Source organism: Rhagoletis zephyria, unplaced genomic scaffold (genome assembly GCF_001687245.7).
Source record: "Rhagoletis zephyria isolate East Lansing unplaced genomic scaffold, Rhagoletis_zephyria_1.1 Rzeph_scaffold_00330, whole genome shotgun sequence".
In the NCBI taxonomy this organism is placed as follows: domain Eukaryota; kingdom Metazoa; phylum Arthropoda; class Insecta; order Diptera; family Tephritidae; genus Rhagoletis; species Rhagoletis zephyria.
Window position 1 is genome coordinate 162,184 of NW_016157414.1, and position 10,887 is coordinate 173,070.

Consider the following 10,887-nt stretch of genomic DNA (forward strand, 5'->3'; position numbering starts at 1 on the left):
TGGAAGAAGCTGTTATTGCATTAACTGGATTAAGAACCAGTTCTTCAGGCATAGGAGAAGTTCTGCCTTGTGGTTCAACAATTCAACCAGAATCTTACATACATAGATGTGCCCATGGCTACTATGCCAGACTGCTCCGCATATCTTTGTGATATTATTCCCATAGCGCGCTGTTATAGCCCAGTTATGCATACTTGCACTGCTATACCATTTTTACGTAAAAATCAAAACCCAAAATAATTCTACATGTTAAGTGCTATGAGTTGGGTAACCGCTTACATGCAAAGCCCATTTAACAGATTCTTTTATGACAACTCTAATGCAACGCTAAGTATGCATAACAGGGCTATTACTCCGCTGCTGTAATTGCAAACGCAATAGAATCCACCGTTTCCTTCAAAATATGTAAAATCAAACAATTTTACTATAAATAAGCACTTCATGCGTGTTTTTTTTTAATTCATTTCCACTTTTGTTTTCCTTCATTCAGCTGTCTTCGAAAAACAACTGAAAGCTAGTAATGCTGCACATGTTTCAGCAAGGTTTGCAGGATGTGGAGTTTTCGTTTTTCGTAGCGTGAAAGCACAATGGAAGCATAAAATTATTTGTGATAACGCATGATATAGTCATGAAGAGGGAGGTAATAAAATCTGCTAATTATTAGAGCTCCTTGTTATATTTTATAGACAGATAAACTATTCGCTCTACTGCTGCTGGTGCCGCGTGTCGCGTCAATTGGGAACATCCGTCCCGAGCAGGGTTGCCACTGAAAAACCTTCTTTCTTACCAAGAGCGGGTTCAAAAACTTACCAAAATGGCTTCTCTCCTGCCATTTCTTTTAATCAAGAAAACAGCGTTTAGCAGCATGAAATACATTTATTTTTTCAGGTTTTTATACTTAAAATAAGATATTCAGTAAACAAAAAAATCAGAATAGCTATTATATACATATAGCACACAAAAAAAAGTGGTGTGTGCTTATAACCAGACACCTACCGACGTGTATTCGACCCTCTGAATCCGAGTCTGAGGTCCGTTTAACTTCTAAACCCTCAAATTCTAGAGTAAATGGCGGAAAACCAAAAAAGTGGCAAAAAATTCGCAGTTTATAGTTTTAATAAAGCCTTCGGAGGAAATGGTGTGAAAAATCGAAACGGAAAATAAATTTCCGTCATAGATTTTTTTAACGCTCATTTGCATACATACATATATTATATTAGGTATTGCTACCTAAAGGTGAAAAGGTGCTAAGTCCACTTTCTTTTATTTAGTTTGTGATACAGAATGACAGATAATGCTAAGCTACATCGATTTTTCGTCTCTCCTGAACAATTTAAAAAATGGACTTGGCACCTTTTCGCCTTTAGGTAATGATATATACCAGACAACAGCATGAGTTTACTCACTTCCATCTAAACAGTATGGACTCATTGCTGTGAACTCTATAAGGTTAGTGAGAAACACCGTACAAACAGTGAGATTCATAGTTAGTTTTGAAATCAATGTTTAGCTGCAGTGTACTCAGTTGATTTCAAATATGGCATTGATATACTCTTTCCAAATCAAGGCAAGCGAGTGAAAAATGCTGTTATGAAAACCAAGTCGAGCAATCGAATGACACTCATTGACTTCAAACAATTAGTAAAGAATACGACAATTTTGAAAAAAAATGGATATTGATGAAGTATTTTTTTAAATATATTAGTTTTACTAAATTATTTAGTTATGCACCTGACGTACATTTATATAACTGGTCTACAAAAGAAATGCAATGTTACCTCAGAAGATATCGGCTTTATAAGGGACTTGAAAAATAAGTTGCTTTGTTATTTAAAAACAGTTGCTGTTGAAAACTAACAGATTTGCACAAAACTGTGCTTTTTTTATACCCGCCAGCAAAAGAGCTCAAGAACTTTACCGAATCTGAGCAAAGGTACACAAAAGAGAAATGTTTACAAGTTATGAGAACGTTAACTGAGAATTCTGACAGGTCAACGGAACCACAAATTGCGGATAGACCTTTGTTACCTTCAGACAACTTTGAGCTGTTTTTGTGAGCAGAACTGACAAAGCTACTGCAGAGCTACGACGATATGAAAATATTGAGGTATATTTTCATGCGGACCTCGATATAATTAATTGGTGGGAGGTACACAAACGCGAAATGCCGCTGCTGCATAAACTCAGTCGTAGAGTAATAGCCACTCCTTCAACTAGCGCATCGTCAGAAAGAGTTTTTTCTTCTGCTGGAAATATTATTTCTGACAAAAGATGCCACCTTTTGTCAAATGATGATGCCCTTAATCTGTTGATATTTTTGCAGTATAATATGCAGTTAGGAAACCAATAAAATTAACAAAAATTGTCTTTACAAATGTTTTTTCTTTGATACTTTCATTACAGCAGTTATGGCATGCACTTGTTTTTAAAATCAAGCACTTATTTGAATCGAGCACTTGATACTGTGAATTACTCACTCAACCGACAATGTTTTTTCAATGCTATCGCACGTTTGGAAATAAATGAGTGCGAGTGTGTGCAGATGTGAAAAGAAAGCGAGTGACTTAAAATGTAATTTGAGTGTATCCATGCAGCTCTCTGATATATACATTACAGTGGTTACACACGACGAACATGTGCGCGCACATGCGCGGCTTGCGGTGCATGTTCGTCGTTTGTAGGGCGGTTCACGAGCATGCTCACAAAAAATCAAAAAATTTTGATTTTCAGCGAGCATGCTCGTGGTTTGTAGCGTGGTTTGTGAGCATCGCATTGGAAACAAAAACAACAACCTCATTTTGTGTTGATGCTTGAAGTGTGCACATCGGCGGATAAATGCATCCAAGCCATGTTATTTAGTTGAATTTTTGATAAATGAGGCTAAATTACTATAAGTATATGTGTGTACGTACATACAAGTAAAATATAAGGGCCGGTTGTTCAATGTCTGGTTATCACTACCACTACACTATCGACGATTTCGACATCATGCATGTTACATGTGATCGATAAAGCAGGAGTTGTGCTTAACCGGAGCTTCTACCTCCCATTTGTGCTAATCAGACATTGAACAACCGGCTCTAAGGGCCGTTTGCACCATGTCTAGTTAACGCTAACTGGAGGTACATCCTTCAGTTAAGCACGTTAACTGCTTTATCGATCACATGTTATATGATGGGTGCCGATAACGTCGATAAAGATGTTTAACTGGGAGTTAGAATTAACTAGACATGGTGCAAACGGCCCTAAGTAAGGTAAAAATAAACCTTACGGTTAGGCTTACCAAATGTCCGGGTTTATATATTATGGGTGTATATAAGACTTACTGTACAATATGACGAACAAATATTTAAAAATGTTATAAAGACATGTACATTAGGGTGGTCAAAAAAAAGGAAAGTCGGAATTTTAATACTCTCACCCCCTAGGATTATTCTATACCGAAAAATTATACACCTATTTTTTCAAATTTGAGATCAAAAAATATTTAGAGGTGGATCCAAGCTCCAAAGCTTTCCATGTATTTTATATGGAAAAAACAACTTTTCATAGAAATGGTATAGAATTCTTGAAAATCAATATTTTTCGTTCCGAAAACTCGGGTTGTCCTCAGAAGACCTACAATAATAATACCCAATTCTTTATTTAACCATTTTTAATATTAAAGATGTTTTATTGGTGCCTCCATTGCATTTTCTATCAAATATAGTTACCATAATATCAAATATAGTTACCAGTCAACAAAATGGGTAGTAGGGCCCTGTCACACGGTCAGTAATTATCACGATATTTGGATCGCGATCCATATTGATGGATTGATGGATATTTATAATATTTTTATTTTGTGTGTATAAATTACAGATAATGCATTCCACAATTATTTTAAAATTTCCAATGTTAATTAATATGTTTTGAATTTCTTTTGAAAGGTTTTAAGCACCGAGAGCGAAGGCAGATCGAATACGTTTTCGATGTTCGCATTATGAAAGTAAAAAATGTACTGACGAATTGTATGGATCGCGTTTTGAAATTTGGCGATATGGATAACGATCCATCAATACTGCATGCTACACTGCAAGGCGCATCCATACAAGGTGGTGTTGATTGCATATAAGTAAAAGTCCCGTGTTGTTGTTGTTGTTGTAGCGGCTACAACAACCCCGCCCAGATCGGTTGATATCTCAGTCGTTGTCGTCGAGTGCCACTAACGGCAGCCCCAAGAAGCGTGCAGCCTCTATGGGGTCGGTCCACAGGGACGAGGCCGTTAGGGTTGTGGGGTTTTCCGGGCATGCGAAGAGATGTTTCTAGTCGTGAGGGGTCTCTCCGCATGCCGGACATTCATTCGGCACATCCGCATTTAGCCTACTCAGGTAGGAGTTTAGCCTGCTGCAGTAGCCAGAGCGAAGTTGGGCTATTGTTGTTCTGGTCTCCCGAGGCAGATCAATGACCGGTGTTTGTGTGCCTAGAACGGCATTCATAGGTCTTGAGTCTACATAACTCGAGACAGCGTCCCTGTGAATGCCGTTCAGGGCCTGTCTGTAAGCTGACGGGTCCAGAGGCTGCTTAATGAACCTCTGGACTTCGTCCGTCAGTTCATATAGATACCTCCTGACGTGCCTTGGGTGGCCACATCTGTGGCTCCCAACCATAAACTGCTTGCAGAGCATCGTGTTGTGCTCCCTAATTGGGAGCATTTTCGCCTCATCGTGGAGGTGGTGTTCTGGTGGCATCAGGAGGCATCCAGTCGCTGTCCTAAGTGCTGTGTTTTGTACCGTCTGTAGCTTCGTCCACTGCGTCCTACTAGTCCCCGGCGACCACACTGGTGCTGCGTAGTTTAAAACCGGCCGGCCTATTGCCTTGTATGTTGCCAGCAACGTTTCTTTGTCTTTGCCCCAAGTACTGCCGGCTAGCGACTTGAGGACCTTGTTGCGGCTCTGTACTTTATTGACAATAGCGGTTGCGTGCGCAGAGAGGGAGAGCAGGTTGTCGAATGTTACTCCGAGTATTTTAGGATTATTCACCGTCGGAATCGGTGTGTAATCGACGTGAATTCCTAGCGGTAGCCTGACCTCCTTCGTCCAGGTTGTGAACAGGGTCGCAGAGGATTTCGTAGGGGGGAGGGCTAGACACTTTGCAGTGAAGAAGCGAGAAAGTTCAGAGAGATACCCGTTTNGAGATAATCGAGACTCCCTCTGTTGGTTGAGGGAGCTTTGAAATGTAAAAGTTAAACAGTAGCGGGGAAAGGACACCACCCTGTTTTATTTTTCTAAGTTTTCTCGATTTGTCTCTAAACATTACCGACGAGTGTCGACCACTCAGATAATTTTCCGACCACCGTTTGAGCCTCTGTGGCTCTGTGGAATGGCTGACAGTGTCAAAAGCCTTTGACAGGTCCAACGCTACTAGAATCGTTCTCTTACAGGGACGTTTACAGTTAAGGCCACGAGTTATCTGAGTGTTTATGGCGTTAAGTGCTGTTGTTGTACTGTGCACTTTACGGAAACCATGCTGATACTTCGCTGGGGTCAAGTGGTTTGTGAAATACGGGAACAGCAAGGCCTCGAGTGTCTTCGCTACCGGGGAAAGGAGTGTTATCGGCCGATAAGAATCTCCTATGTTGGCAGGTTTCCCCGGTTTGAGCAGTGGGACCACTCTCCCCACCTTCTAGATGTCTGGGATGATGAGAGTGGCCATAGACAAATTGAGGACCTCCGTTAGGTACGCTACCCCCACAGGACCCAAATTTTTCAGCATCAGCATGCATATTCCGTCGGGACCCATGGCTTCTCGGAGGCTTTCGCCTTCCCGATGGCCACCAGAACTTCACCGCAAGTGAAAGCAAGGGGGCACAGGTTGTTAGCAGTTTGTGCAGCCTTCTGGTCACTCGACGCTTGGCTTTGTCCACCGGAGGATGCAATATGAACTGCCGGCTGAAATAGCTCGCGCATCGCTCCGGATCCGACGAAGTATAGTCGCCGAAAGAAATTCCGTCGTGCTTCGTCGGATTGGACAGTGACCTCACGGTTGACCAAAGCTTACTCACACCAGAGGTGAAGTTACAGGTCTTCAGATGCTCTTCCCACTTCTTCCGCTTATGTACGTTTACTAGTTGCCGAATCTCCGCGTTGAGATCCTTAATACGGGATCTCCGGGATCGGCCTGACGAAGGCTATCACGCTCATCGGCTAGAACAGCCGCTTCAGCAGGGAAATTTGGACGTGGGTCGGTGATACATCCTGCCGGTATGAAGCGAGCTGTAGCAGCAGTGACAGCCCTGCGGAACTTACGTTCACCAAGGTGGACGTCGGTTGGTTGGGGAGAGCAGCGAAGTTGTTTTAAGTAAATTCCGCGAAGCCTTTCCAATCAGCTTTAGAAAAGTTGTTATATGTTCGGTGCTCCGCGGAAGCAAAGTCGGTTGGTTTATCGATCGAGATGACTATGGGCAGATGGTCTGATGCCAAAGTCAGCATAGGTCGCCATGATATGCTGCTTATCAGACCAGCGCTAACTATTGTTATGCCTGGCGAGCTGCAGCAGCTGCCCATAATCCTGGTGGGTGCGTCGTCGTTCGTTGTGCAGAATGTCGAATCTTCTATCTGCTCAGCCAAGTCAGTTCCCCTACGATCGTTTGACAGGCTTGAGTGCCTAAGATCGTGGTGCGCATTAAAGTCGCCTACTACCATACGGTTTTCACCTCTGAGGAGCGCACCTATGTCAGGGTGATATCCTGCCGGGCAGCAGGTGACAGGCGGTATATAAACGTTAAATATTTCGAGCTCAACATCGACTGACCGGATAGCAATGCCCTGACATTCTACGGTCGATGTCTGCTTCGATAAGACGATACTGCACGGTATGGTGCGTGATGAACGCTAAGCCACCACCATGATCCCACTCGCGATCTCGACGGTGCACGTTGTACCGGGCACAATTCAACAGTGTTGAATTGCTGTGCAACTTCGTCTCTTGGACCGGAGCTATCAAAATGCCATGCCTTCCCATGAAGACGGTTATCTCCTCGATCTTGCTCTGAAGCCCGTTACAGTTAAACTCAAGGAGCTTCATGTGGTTCGGGAGACGTGTGGTGATGCGGGGTGTGAGGGATGTGTGTGGTCGTCTCGCAGTTGGCTGTGTGCGCTGCTGAGGTGGTTGCCGCCCTGTGGTGGTGGCGGGTGGCGTCGCAGTTGAGGTCTGCTACCGAGCACCGTAACACGGGCCCTCGAAGTTCCTCGTCCAATCTCGCGTGGTGCGCAGACCTGAGCATGCCCTAAAATGGCACTAGCCAAGGCAGGTGTTGCACTTGACTGATGTCACATTACGGAATATCCTGGTGTGACATACCGTGCAGATTGTAGGAGGAACCAGGAGCTGCTGGCGGCGGCGTGTGGGTGGTGGTGCGGTTGTGTGTGTTCTGTGGTCTGTAGCAGTTGTGGTGTGGTCTATTGTGTTATGTTGTTGTGCTATGGTGTTTGTGTGGGACTGCTCAGGTGGACTGGGGTTAGCCGTGGAGGCTGCTCTGTTTGAGCAGCAGGGGGCCACAAAAGACGTGGTCCACTGCCGATGTGTCCGTAGTCGTAAGCAGACTCTGAGGTGTCTCCACCCCTCGCAAGCATTGCACTTGATTGAGGTGGAGTTGTGGTGTAGTCGTCTCTGGCATACACAGCTGCTGTAGGTTTCTGGCCCTAGGTTTGACTCGATGCCAGCCCTGAGTAGAAGAAAACGTAGCGAATGTAGCGCTATGGACGAACAAATTTTGAGATACTTCGCCGACCTAAACGGGGTTAGATCGCCGAAATAACAGCCCTTGGTCGGGTAAAACCCGAGTCATTCCGGTACGTAGAACCGGCTGTCGTAGGAATGAAAAGCCCGTGTATTTTGTTATTGCTTTTTGGTACAGGAGGATGTCAAAACGAAAGGGAATAGGAGATAATTTTCATCATTTTCTTTTGTTAACATCCTAAAGTTGAGCTGCTTCGTCTTGGATGATATTCTCCTGTACTAGTGTAAAGACAAAAATATCCAATCAGCTGATCAATCAACACCACCTTGTATTGATGCGCCTTGCTACACCGTTAATAAATATCGCGATACTTGGATCACGTCAATAAATACTGACCGTGTGACAGAGCCCATAGAGAGCGAAAATTGGAACGTATTGGATCGCAAGTGTCTTCTTCTTCCGGCCCGAAACAGCCAAGACTTTTTCTGCGGGTAAAAATGGATAAAGTGTCAAAGTGCATATCAGCTGTTTTGTGTTTACATATTACCTGCATTTACTTGGTGCTTTTAAAGGCTGATTCACATACAACTTTCTTCGCTTTGCTTGATAGTTCTTNGAGCGAAAATTGGAACGTATTGGATCGCAAGTGTCTTCTTTTTCCTGCCCGAAACAGCCAAGACTTTTTCTGCGGGTAAAAATGGATAAAGTGTCAAAGTGCATATCAGCTGTTTTGTGTTTACATATTACCTGCATTTACTTGGTGCTTTTAAAGGCTGATTCACATACAACTTTCTTCGCTTTGCTTGATAGTTCTTTGCTTTGACAAATAAGATCGATGTAGGCATAAGCATGAGTATGCTCACATAAAAAACGTTTGAAGCAAAGCAAAGCAAAACGAAGCAAAATCTTGGGCAACTCTCAACTTTTGCCCGCTTTGGCAATCAGCTGTCTACATTTGTCTATTCTTGTGCGCTTGCATTTGCATTTAATGACAAAAATAGAGTAAATAGGAATTTTTATTGCTATTATTAATGCATATTATTATATTGCTATCTATTTTACAGATAAAAAATATGGAGGAAAAGGAGAATGCAAAAGCTGTCAAAGCGTTTATTGTAGCATACCTTCTGCGTTTCGCGCTTTGTTGTCATAGTTTGAACTGTCAAGCAAAGCGAGGAAAGTTGTATGTGAATGGCCCTTAAGGAATAGTGAATGGCTTGGTTTTGACAGCGTTTCTTTATACATTCCGGATAATCCCATTTCACAGCCGGAATAAAGAGAATGCGTTTGAAATATACGTCAACATATCATCAGGAACGTTCTAAAGAATAAATAAACAAAAAAGTTTATTCCAAACGTTCAGAATGAATAAAGAAATGCAGCCGATGTATTTTGAATTTTTATATACTTAAAATCAAATTTGTGAAACCAAAATTCAATTTTCAAGGGTTTGCATTTAAGTGACAAAACAAAACACAACGTGAATCAGCGGTTTCTCAAATTATGGACACGAAAAGTGGTTTTTAGCGTTCCCGTACTTCTGGATTATGTTCCATTTTTGAGAGCAAACTTTTCGCTTATTCTCTAATTACCGGATCCGGTCCGGATTGTTAAGGAAAGAACCTATTTTTGAAAACGGCAGTTCATTCCTAGGGATGAATCGATACAAGTTAATCTAAGTACATACTACTCATGATCCAATTATTAGGGCCGGTTACTCAATGTCTGGTTAACTCTAATCTGCGGTTAAACATAGTTATCGACGTTACCGACTCCCTGTTGTATGCATGGAGTCGAACACGTCGTTAAAGATGTTTAACCGCAGATTAGTGTTAACCAGACATTGAGTAACCGGCCCTTAATATCTTTATATAATATATATTAATATCTTTAAATCATGCATACTACTCGTATTTTTGTCCGGTTAAGCACAACTACTGCTTTATCGATCACATGTTACATGCATGATGTCGAAATCGTCGATAGTAAAAAAGGCCCGAAAAAGTCGGGAGGGGTACCAAACGACGCGTTTCGGTCTACCTATTAACAATCCGGAGGGGAAAGGCTAATGTTATTAACCATTTAAAAGTTATGAACAAAAAACTTTTGTTAAATTTCGTTGTTTTCTATGGGCAATTACACCGACAAAGATTCACTAAATCACCTGTTCTCACTTTTTAAACACTATTAAAATATATAATTTAACTTATTTATTAAACAAACACATAGTTTTATCAACCTAAGATAGATTATTTTGTTATTAAAAAGAAGTTGACAATCTTTGCGAACTGAAACGCGAGATTCCAAAATAGCTATAGTGCTGCCACTGTATTAGTATTTCGTAATAATTCACTTTTCCTTATAAGCTGTGTGCACTGTTCAATGCTTTTCGGTATCTTCTTTCGTTTAATATATATATAAATAATGAAAATTTTCGCCTGCGGCGCTTTTCCAACGAAAATCAATACTTCGAAAAAGAATGAAAATTTTTAATAAAAAATCGCGCAATTTTCGACTGCTGCGCTTTTTTCATAAAAATCAATACTTCGATAAATAATGAAAATTTTAATTCAAAAATCGCGCGATTTTTTATTAAAAATTTTCGACTGCGGCGCTTTTTCCATAAAATTCAATACCTTGATAAATAATAAAAATTTTTAATAAAAAATCGCGCGACAATTCAGCACATCACTAAAATCTATGGGCCGCTTGTTCAATGTCTGGTTATCACTACTTGCCGGTTGAACATCATTATCGACGATTTCGACATCATGCATGTAACATGTGATCGATAAAGCAGTAGTTGTGGGTGGGCTTTAGTAGTCAGCCGCACCTTTAAAGGCTCCGTTATGCACACTTGGCATTGCTTAAAAGTTGTCACATCAGGAATCTGTTAAATGAACTTCGCGCGTAAGCGGTTAGCCAACACACAGTATTACATACGTAAAAGTCTGTTGGTTTTTGATTTCTACGTAAAAATGGTATAGCAGTGCATGCAATGCCAAGTATGCATAACAGAGCCTTTAGTCTGTTCCTTTGAACTTCGGACTAAAACCTGTGGAACTGTCAAACTACAATTTTACGCTCTCAAATGAGAGTAAAAGGAGAACAGATGCAGAAGTGCATAGGAACGCAAAAAGCACTATTTCCTGTAAAAACGTCAGACG